The sequence below is a fragment of the Microtus oregoni genome, unplaced genomic scaffold (genome assembly GCF_018167655.1).
Source record: "Microtus oregoni isolate MIOR12 unplaced genomic scaffold, Mior012 000014F_ref0000157, whole genome shotgun sequence".
Classification (NCBI taxonomy): domain Eukaryota; kingdom Metazoa; phylum Chordata; class Mammalia; order Rodentia; family Cricetidae; genus Microtus; species Microtus oregoni.
Window position 1 is genome coordinate 41,471,536 of NW_024543073.1, and position 10,676 is coordinate 41,482,211.

Consider the following 10,676-nt stretch of genomic DNA (forward strand, 5'->3'; position numbering starts at 1 on the left):
CTGTTGGGTATGCAGGAGTGACCTAAACAAGGTGCTGGCCAGCTTGCACGGAGCTGTAGTCCTGTCTTCAGTGAGAAGTGGCAGGGCCAAGTGGATTCTTGGTAGTGAGTAGGGGAATGGTAGGGGTCAAGGTGTCTCCTCTCCTGCCTCATAGTAAGATCGACAATTCCAAGTTCTTCCAAAATTCCAAGAGAATCTGTGGCCCATGCTTTCACTGCCTGTTTCTGTTAGAACTGCCAGCCTGCACAGGCACATGGCTGTCCCTGGTCTGACCTTCTCTTACGTAGGAATTATAGGAACATAGCACAGCACTATGTTTACACCGAATTCGTGGGAACATTAGAAGTCTGATTCTAGAGCTGGGAGCATCGCTCGGGGCTCAGTGCAAAGGCCCCTGGTTCTACCCTCTGGCTCCATCCTCAGGACCAGAAAAAAAGAAAAGAAGGGAAGAGAAGAGAATACAGGAAGGACAGGGAGAGAATTGGAAGAGTGGATAAAAGGAAAGGGAGCTGGAAGTCAGGCCGAGTTAGGCCTGCTGGCTATGGAAATGCTGATTCATGTCCACAACCACAGCTTGCTGTGCTTCAGGGGGCAGCTTGGGAGGTCCTACTGTAGCCCTTCACCTGGAAATGGGTAACAGTCGGGGCCCTCGACACTTAGTGCTAGGGGAGGGAGCAGGCTGAGAGGCCATGCCTACTGAGAGGCAGCCAGTCAGACAGCCCAAAGAAACCCTCAGGTCTCTGTGCCAGCGGGGGGGGGGGGGGGGGGGCGGTAGTCAGAGACCTTGTAAGACCGTTCCTCCTGGGACTGACCTATGTGATGAGCACAGTTTTGGTTTCCAAGATGAATTTCTGGATGAGGAGCAAGTTAGGTCTCTCCCTGATAGCCTGCTGCAGGGATCTCGGGCTCCCCCTCCAATTAGACCTAACCTGAGCTCCATCTCAGGCTGGACACCACCTGGAATGGCTATCTAGAAACTTGGATGGCAGAGCTCATGCACCATTGAGAGTGACCACTGAGACACTAGATACCATATCAAGTGGATGCATAGAGCTCTGGGGACACTGAGATGACCATTCTGTACTTACGCACCATCTTGGAATGATGGTGAGACTTCAGGTAACATGTGGAAATTGCTTCTGACCCCCTGAGCATGTTTGAGATGGCTTTCTAGAACTCAGCTGCCATCTTGAAATGGTTTTCAACAACCTGGACTCCATTTTGGAATGGCTGCCCAGACCTAAGGGGTCATTTTGGAATGGCTATCTAGAACCTGGGTACCATCTTGGCGTGCACCACCATCACCAGGCCTGGGTACCAACTTGCAATGGCCCCTAAACCCTAGAATGTCACCTTGGGAAGACGGTATGAATTTACAGTCATCTTAGAATGGCTGCCCTGTTCTCCAGCACCACCACAAAGTGGGTGCTAGCTTGGAACGGTAACTCAGAACTTGGGTGCCATCTTGAAATGGTTGCCATTTTAAAATGGTCACTCAGAAATTAGGAGCCATATTTGAAACTGCCACCTATCACCAGGGTGCCATTGTGGAGTGGTGCAATAGTATATAACCTTGCTGAGGGAAGGGCATCCTAGGAGCTTTGGGAGGACAGAGACACATAGAAGTAGGCCACCAGGTGTATGGTGAGGAGCCTTGGGGAACAGGTGGGATGGGATCTCATGCACACTTGCTTTCTGATTGCCTTTTCAGGGGCACCCCAAAGAGACAACATGTAGGGGGGTTGTGGGCAGGGAGATGAGATGTCCCCAGAGGCAGGAATACCAGAGGCAGCACAGCAAGAGGCCACCTCCTTGCAGTGGGAGGAGAGGAAGGTGGCTCTGGTCCCTTCCTTCCTTCCTTAATGGTGATGGCATGCACAAAGCCAGTTGCAGCGCCACTGGGCGTACCCTGCCCACCCCCCACCCCCACTGGCCCACAGCTCTCATTCCCATATCAGAACTCCGGAATATGACCCACATCTGACAGCGGGACTCAGACTTGGGGTGGGGAGCCTTGCATGGAGACTTACGTGAAGGCAAAGGCCACCAGGGCCCCACTGACCACTATGAAGTCCAGAATGTTCCAGAGGTCACGGAAGTAGGCCCCGTGATGCATGACAAGGCCCAGGTCGATCATCTAGAGGGAAAGAAGAGCTTGTTCAGTGCCCCCAACCCTTCAGTAGGATAACACCCTCCTGGGATGACAGGTGGTCCTTCTGAGGAAAGGGAGCCTGACCTGACTCTGAAGCCCTCAAGAACAAGCATCAGAGTGTGCTCTGCCTGAACCCCACAGGAGATCATGCAGGAAGCCTTGTACACTGTATTTGGAGCCTCCCAAGACTCTGTCTACCTCTTACTTCTGCTGTGATCTGTGGTTGCTGGCTTGGAGGCCTACTTGGTCCCTGACAATCCCTTCATCTGTCATCTGAGGGTGCTTGAGAGCATTCATGCAGAGTCCCAGAGCTCTCCACAGCTCTCACTTCCTTTGATGTGTACACTAAAGTCCTTCCCTGCCCTCCCCGCTCCTTCCTCCCTCTCTCCACCACACTGTCTGGTGAATTTCCCTCACACACACTCAGCACATCTACTCTTGGATTGAGCTTTTTTCTTCTCAAAGGGTCTGTGGATGTCCCCAGTACTGTCCTTACCTTGGTCACCATCTCAAAGGTAAACGCGCCTGTGAAAACATAGTCAAAATACCGCAGCACCTGCACGGACAAAAAAAGGCCAAGGAACCCAATCACAGGCTTGCTCAACTTCTAGTAAGTCTACCAGTTGCCCACTGGGGTGTGGGAACACTGAAAATTCCCCAGAAGCACAGCTTCCGCCCAGGAGCCACTACCAGGCAGGACTAAAGATGTGTAGGTTGTGAATCAAAGTGTCCAGCAGATGGCGGCAAATCCTACCGATTTACCCTGCTGAGGGCTGGTCACCAAGAGTGCCTGTTTCAAGTACTCCAAGCAGCCTGTGGACTAAGAGGGCCTTGGAGGAGTCCATTCCACCGTGGGGGTGACTGTCCTTGGGGTGATGGGGTAGACGGGCCAGTGTCCACACTCAGGGCTCTCCTCTTTCCAGGAGTATCTTCTAAATGCTGGGGCCACCTGGCCATCTGGTTCTCTTTCACTTTGAGGGCACCACTCAGTCTGGGATGATGGACCCTCCCCTTGCTCTCTCCACCATCATGTCCAGAGTTGGGCTCTAGTTGTTTCTGTCTGGATTAGCAAAAATGGCCTCTGTTCCTGCTTCCAGCATCAGGAACCACATAGAACACCTTGGGTGGTGTGTGGTGGGGAGGCAGGAGCTACAGGTTCAAGGGGTGATAATTACTGAACATGACCAGCAGAGGTGCTTATGACCACCCGAGTCAGGCTCCTGCCTCCCTTAAGATAAGAGTCCCACTAGTCATACAATGGGACTGGAGGTGTGGCTCAGAGGTAAATGTCTGTCTCGTCTGTTGTTTCAGATGGGGAGCAGAGCCAGCCGGGACTCACGTTGTTGCGGGGCGCGTTGGGCTGCACAGGATCCTCGGCGGCCAGCGCTATGTTGCTCATGGCAATAACCATGAGGATGCACATCTCGAAGTAGCGCAGGTTCAGGATGTAAAGGCACAGCCGGCGAAGGCTGTGGGCAGAGCAGGGAGCCACTCAGATTGCAGGCTCTTGGGCCCTTCCCCTCCGCTCACCAACACGTCCGATTCCATTGCCCCACCCAGAACCCAGACCATCTGTCAAGGACTCTCCACGGGGCGCTGGGTGGGTCCCATAGTCCAGAGTAGCTGGAAACCCTCAGCTACTCAGATCCTGTTGCCTGTGGAAAAGTTTCTACCCTCCAAACAACTGAACTACTTGGTTCCGAAGCTAGTGGAATCACTACTAGTAATGATTCTGCAGGACATAGAAAGACTTCACTTTTATTCTTTTAGTTAATTACATTATTTATCTGTTTGGGGGATGGTGGCAGTACCAAGGCTTGCCTGTACAGAGCAAAGGACAATTTGTGAGAGCTGATTCTGTGGGTCCTGGGAACTGAACTCAGGTTGGCAGGCTTCGCAGCCTCTCTATCCACGGAGCCGTTTCAAGGATAGGTTTTCCATGTGTGAAATATTCTAGTGTCTAAAAAAAGAAACCGAGAGTAGTGTCTCCTGTCAGTAATCTGAGCCCTTTCATTCAAAGGGCTGGTGGTAATAACTACAGCCCTGTGCCTACTCCATTCCTGCAGGAATGCAATAGAGAGGTCTCCAGGATGGCAGACCTCCTGCTGAGCACAAGACCACTGGCTGTCCTCCTCGCCATCCCATGCCAACAGGTGTAGCACGAATAATAAAAAACCAGAGACAGAACTTGGGGTTCAGCCTGAAAACCAGAAAAGCAAAGCGACCAAGCCACTAGACAAGTTTTACCTCTACCGAGGCTGGGCGACCACAGACTAAGCCGACAGACTGAGCAGACTAAGCATTCAGCCTCTCTCCTCCCATTGTATATTCCCTCTAGTGCTGGGGTTAAAGGTGTGTGACTCCCTAGTACTGGGATTAAAAGTATGAGGTATGGATCATATCACCTGGATTAGTTTCTGCATTAATCTTGTGTAGCCCAGGGTGGCCTTGAACTCACAGAGGTTCACCTGCCTCTGTCTCCCAGCTCCTGGGATTAAAGCTGTGTGCCACCACTTTCTGACCTCTTGTGGCTTAGTTTTGCCCTTATGAGCTTTAGGCAAGCTTTATTTACTAAAACATAAATAAAATATCATTATAAACAGGAAGTAGCCAGATTAGAACTGGTGCCAACATATCCCAAAAGCTCTGGATGTTCAGTTGGAACCTTCAACTTACTCCTGCACGATCTGAGAAGCCCATTCCTATCTCTCCAAAAAGGCACCAAAAAGCCCAGTTCTGAATTCTGGGCAGCTGCAACAGCTTCCTCCCCTGAAGCTGCTGGCCTCCCAAGTCTCCACCTAAAGCACTCAGCTTTTGACCATACTTGGGCACAAACTCAGCTTGTGCAGACATGTCATCACCCCTGGCCTGCAACCTCTGTAATCTCCCTGCTTCAGTTTGGGCGTGCTTCTCTAGCCTTGATCTCTGGGACTGAAGAATCTGCCCAGGAGCTGCTTTGCTCAAACAAACCTGTTGACATACTTTTTTCAGTTCGATTTGATCTGGCTTAGTGCATTGGTGGAGAAACCTATTACTGGGGGAACAGAAATCCCATTAAAGTATACTTGCATAGTGTACACCATACCTTGGCTTTGACTCCCAGCACCTCAAAAACTACATTGTAGTGGTACAAACCTATACACCCACCATTCAGGGGGTAGATGCAAAAGGATTAGATATTCAAGATCATAATAAATTTTTATGTCATCCTGGGATACATGAGACCCTTTTTCAAAATAAATAAACATATTGACACAACGATTTTTGTTTCCTTTCCCCTTCCTTCTTTCCTTCCTCTCCTTCCTTCCTTCCTTCCTTCTTTTCTTTCTCTTTCTTTCTTTCTTTCTTTCTTTCTTTCTTTCTTTCTTTTGTTCTCAAGAAGGTAGTGGAGCATGCCTTTAATCCCAGAACTTGGGAGGCAGATGGATCTCTGTGAGTTTGAGGTCAGCCTGGTCTACAGAGAGTTACAACCAAGAGTACACAGAGAAACTCTGTCTCAAAAAAAAAAAAAAGAAGAAGAAGAAGAAGGGGGAGTAGGAGAAGAAGGAGTGAAGAACAGGGACACATGCATGCTGACTGTTTTATGTCAACTTCACTGACATAGGCAACAATCACCTGAAGGGAGGGAATCTCAATTGAGAAAATGGCTCCACTGAGATGAGGAAAGGGTCACTTCCTGGACTGGACCTCCAGGAAGGACCACTGTAGTCTGTGCTGCCACCAGAAGCCAGGTTGGTGTTTGTGGGTCTTGCTGCTGCCGCAGGCTGTGATGAAGTTTGAGATCCATGTGGCTGTAAGTGGTCTGTGCCACTGACTGGTGACTTGGTGATGTCCCTGAGATTTCCTCCCTGAGGTGAGAGTGGGGCGTATGACTGTAAGCAGACCATAAGGAGGCCTGAGGTCTGTGTGGGCCTCTGCAGCCACTGAGGGCCACAAGTGGGTCAGTAGACCTGATACAGACAAAGGCTATGTTGGTATCTATGGCCTGTGTCACCATTAAAGATCATTAGTGGATGTCTGTGGTCTGTGGTGCTGCCCAAAGCCATGTTGATGCCATGTTGACGTTGGAGGGTGTAACATGAGGGCCGACTTGTTGGGGTTTCTGTCCCGCCTGATACCCCACAGCCAGCAAGCCCCAAAGAAAATCACACAGAGATCTCCATAAGTTATAAAACTGATTGGTCCATTAGCTTAGGATAATTATTAGCTCTTATAGGATGAGCAGCAGGCTATATCCCGCCACCCAGCTAGCTTAGCCCTGAAATAATTACACAGAAATGGTATTCATTTAAACACTGCCTGGCCCATTAGTTCTAACCTTTTATTGGCTAACTCTTACATATTCGTTTAACCCATCTCCATTAATGTGTATTGCCACTTGACTGTGGCTTACCCATGTGAGTCTAACCAGCGTCCATCTCAGGCAGGAGAAGCATGGCATCTGCCACACTTCCCTTCTTCCCAGCATTCTGTTCTGTCTGCTCCGCCCACCTAAGGGCTGCCCTATCAAAAGGCCAAGGCAGTTTTTTTTTTTTATTCAACCAATGAAAGCAACACATAGAAAGAAGAACCTCCTATACCAGGAGGGCCCTGTTAAGCTGACCCCATGTATCATGGGTGCTGGAGATCTGTCCCTGTCCCTTGATGGCTGCCACACTGACAGCATGGCCTGGCTACTACCCAGGCCCACCCCATATCTCCCGCATCTGTGACCTTCTGGAGCACCTGAAGGGAGCCATCCTGTGGAAGCACAGCTGCAGGATCTGCAGGACTCAGGGCGGCAGTGGGATGTCCAGGAGGAATCTCGGCAAGGGGGCAGTGTTGATGGTGTGGCAGAAGCCAGAGACTTGACCAGACCAACAGCTCATTGCAATGAACCTTTGCAAGTAAAGCTGTTTGTGCAAAAGGGTACCGTGTGTGACTCGCTGCAGCTTCCAGTGCCACTGCCACAAGTGAGTATGTGACAGAGACGTGGGAAAGACAGAGGAGCAAAATGATTCATGAAAGGCAGAACTGGAGAGAAGCCGCAGCTGAGAGAGAAGCAGGCTTTTGCCCAGAGGGATTGGCAAGATTTTTATTATTGTTGTTAATTTTTATTTATACTTTTTTCTGGGGATGTTATAAGGGTGGAAGCAGATATGGAAGGACTGGGAAATGAGTGGGATTTGGGTACGTGATGTGAAATTCCCAAAAGAACCGATAAAAAAATATTATGTTATAAAAAAGGAAAACAAAGAAAACGCCTCCATAAGATCTGACTGTATGCAAGCCTGTAGGGCATTTTTTAAATTAATGATTTATGTGGGTGGTCCCAGCCTATTGTGGGTGGGGCCATCCCTGAACTGGTGGTCCTGGGTTCTATAAGAAAGTAGGCTGAGCCAGCCATGAAGAGCAAATCAGTAAGCAACACTCTTCCATGGCCTCTGCATCAGCTTCTGCCTCCACGTTCCTGCCCTGCTTGAGTTCCTGCCCTGACTTCCTTCAGTGATGAACATCAAGCTGAAGAGTAAGCCAAATAAACCCTTTCCTCCCCGACTTGCTTTGGCCATGCTGTTTCATCCCAGGACAGCAACCCTAACTAAGAGAGCATGCTTTGGCTCAGTTCTTTGTCCTTTTCTAAATCCAAAACCACAGTCAGGGAATGGTGACATCCACAGAGGGGATCTTTCCATCTCAAGGAAACCATGATGACCCCTATAGGTATGCCAGAGGCCCTTCTCCCAGGTGATTCTAGAGTCTGTCAGCTGACAAGTGAGACACCACCAAACCACTTCATCTCACAGTTTACTCTTTTGGCTTTAACAGAAAACCACAAGTAATGGATTTGTATTTTTTTTTCTATAGGATTTCATGTCTTCCCCCCAGAAATTGTAATTCCTATCAATAACATCATTTTCTTCTTTATAAAACTGAAAAATTGGAGACCAATAGAAAAAAAACATAAATTTTAAAATTTAGTGTTAGCATATACTTCAGTTAAAAAAGAAAACAATTCAGTGGAAATAGGAGGGGGACGGGACGATGTAACAAGGATTAAAATACATTATCTGCATTTATGAAATTGTCAAGAGTTAATTAAAAGAAATTCCAGATGACTCTTTGTAGATAATGGAAACATAAAGAGAAATGCCATCAGCAGAGGTAGAAACATGCATGCATACAGTATATAAATAAACCTTTGTGATACTCCATTCTGGGCTATTGTGGAGCTCTTTCATACATCAACAGCCATTTGAGAGCAAAGCTTTGTCCTTTGCTGTTATGTGATAGATATTATACGACATCAGAAATTTTTCCTGTGTATCAGATATATCGTCAATTTATCTTCAGTAAATATATGGGCATTCAGACAGTAACTGAGTAAAATAATAAAATAATATAAACATACGATTAGAATTGTAAACTCGGTGGTGGTGACGCATGCCTTTAATCCCAGCACTTGGCAGGCAGATTCTGAGTTTAATGCCAGCCTGATCAATAAGGAGAGTTCTAAGACAGCCAGGGCTACACAGAGAAAAAAGACACACTGATGGTTTGGTAATGCATCCTATCCCATTCTCCTCTAAAGTAAAATACTATCAAATATGAGAAGTAATTTATTTGGTAACTTTTGTTCTAGACCAGCCTCAGACTCTGCGTGTAGCAGAGGATTTTATGTGTAGCTTGAGTTTTGCCACCTAGGGTATCAGAACAACGTGCACTAAAGACGCAGACAATAGAGCAGCAACTTCTGTGCTTCTTTAGTGGCATCTGGAATGCTGTCCAGCCTTTATTCCCTGGCAGGTGTGTGCGGGAGACAAGCACAGCGCACAGCCGCCTGGATTCACACTAGCGCACCAGTGCAGATGTGAATCAGTGAATACGTCAAATACTGCCCAATCTTGTAATTAAGATGGTGTTGACCTCAGGCTCTGAGATGCTTTCTAGGTACTTCAAAGGTTGAAGGACCACAGGTGAGAACTGATGCCTGGAACGTGAGCTCTCGGAGAACGGTGCATTCGCTTTCTCCGTCGATGAACGCCACTGTTGCTCCTCTCACAAACGATCTGCGCTAGGTAGATCCAGGGCCATGGCGACTCAATCTCATCCCGTGGGCTTTTAGAAGAGAGCAAATAAGGCCTGGGACAGCACTGTACGGTAGCAAGGATGGGACCAGAGACTAGGAACGCCCCAGGAGAGAAGAATGCTGCTGGGACTCTTGCCAGGATCCAGCCCAAGACACTGGCATTTTTTATGGAAGTGTTCTGCATACAGGAGGCTGTTTACCACCCCTGTGCTCCAAAAGGAAGGCCCTGCCATTTGACAACTGAAAATGTCTTGCATATTTTTCAGTGTCCACCAGAGGGCGCGTATTACCGCATCTCACACACGTTTGCTAACAAGCACCTTCAGAGAAGTAGTGGAATTCAATACAGAGATCAGGATTGTGGAGTTTATGGTTAGACTCCCCTATCGAATATAGGATAATAGAACCGGCTGGCTCTGGTTAAGGGTGATAAGCTGAGAACAGATAACTGCATTTCTCAATGAAATGCTACACTTGGAGTTTCTAATCACTTGAATACTCTGTGACTCATTTGTACCCCACAAAAGAGGTGACTGCTTAAGCCGTCACTGTAGAACATTGCAGCAAGTGCACATTAGAATTTGCAACTGTGCTCTGAACACGTTACTAGCAAGTAGCCTGGCTCTTCTATGAGGGATCAGCCTTAAGTTATGTTACTTGTGTGTGATTTTTACCTGGCTGTTTGTATTTCTAAGGGTTTCCTCTATCTATATAGATTTGACATTTGCAAAGTCAATCTTATAGTGTCCTTGCTATTTCTTAAGTTTTTTTCATTAATAGAGGCAGGTGGATCTCTATTAGTTCAAGGCCATCCTGGTCTACAGAGTTCCAGGACAACCAAGGCTACACAAAGAAGCCCTGTCTCAAAAAGCCAAAGCCAAAACAAAACCAGAATGTAATTATTTTTTAAAAAACCATATTTTTGTAAAGTTATACACAGTCTAGCTATAACATAATTTCTTAGTTTTTTTCTTACACATTGAGACTGTTTCCAATGTTTTGTTTTGATTCTTAAAGGATTTATTTCATCATCTTCATAATGGCCACCACCACCACCACCACCTTAATTGAGACAGGAGCTGACTCTATAACTGACGGCCCTAGAACTGCTAGGTCAACCAAGCTTGCCTCATGAGCACATAATTCTGTCTGCTCCTGACCCCTGAGTTCCGAGATTAAAGGTATGTGCCACCATGCCTGGCTCAGTTTATTTTATTTTCAATTATGTGTATGTGTCTGTGTGTAGGTATGTGTTTATGAGTGTAGGAGCCCAAGGAGGCCAGAAGAGGGCATTGGATCCCCTGGAGCTGGAGTGACAGGTTGTTGTGAGGCACCTTTTGTGCATGCTAAGATCTTGGATCCTCTGCAAGAACAGAATGCACTCAAATTCTCTTACCTACAGAGTCACCTATTCAGTCCCTTGTTTTTGTTTTAAAAAAAACATTTATTTGCCTTTTG